A 926-nucleotide genomic window follows, 5' to 3' on the forward strand; every position below is an offset into this window, starting at 1 on the left:
TTTAAGAGAGAACGAGTTGTAAACATTAAATCCTTCCAATAATTATCATCTGCATTTGGCCCTATTATTGAAGAATTTTGAAAATCAAAAAAAAAAATAAGCAGCCAGAACCTTTCAAATTTTAAAAAAAAGTCTCCAAGCACAAACCGCGTAACGGCTGATGAGAGCAATTTATTTAATGGTGTAGCTTGGAAACTTTTGCGCTCAAAAACTTGGCTCTTATAGCTGTTCGAACGATCGACCTCTATGATAGCAATCAGGCATCATAACCACATGAATGCAACCCAGTTGTCACTCAACCGCTAACATTCACTAGTTTAGACAGAAATTCATTTCAGAAAGAAAGCAATTGAAACCACTCATTAATTGTAAAACAAGAGGATGTTAAGAATCGAATGAAAATCTTGAGGCATTAAGAGTTTTCCTTTTTCGCAAAAAGCTGACAATGCAAATTGTCGCCTTTCAGCGATTGTGTGGAGAAGGAAGTTTTTTCTATCTTCTGACTGATTTTCGGTCAAAACAAGTAATCGATATTCCAAACCAGCCAACAAATACTTTCCAATTTTGTTTTTTTTTAAATAATTTTCGACAATTTTTTATAAAAGTAAAAAGCATCAACTCACATCGGATTATTAAGCCAGAAATCGTGTTAGTTGTTAACTTAAGTCAAGAACGCAACGGAGGAAGAGGAAAGCCTGCTGAGCCTTCCAGAGTTAATTTCACAACACAAACATCGATATCATAAGAGTATTTGGCCAGGAGACTAAAAGCTTTTGATACTCGCTAGCTGTTTAGATTTTTGAGGATGAAAAGACAAAGAGAAAAGACAATAACTTGATCAGTAATAAAGAAATCAATAAGAGCAATTGATCGCTAAAAAATCCGTTAGAGAATTGAAAGGCAAAACTAACAAAAAACTTTAGAAC

The sequence above is a fragment of the Convolutriloba macropyga genome, chromosome 13, assembly GCF_964194025.1.
Source record: "Convolutriloba macropyga chromosome 13, txConMacr16.3, whole genome shotgun sequence".
NCBI classification, from domain to species: Eukaryota; Metazoa; Xenacoelomorpha; order Acoela; family Convolutidae; genus Convolutriloba; species Convolutriloba macropyga.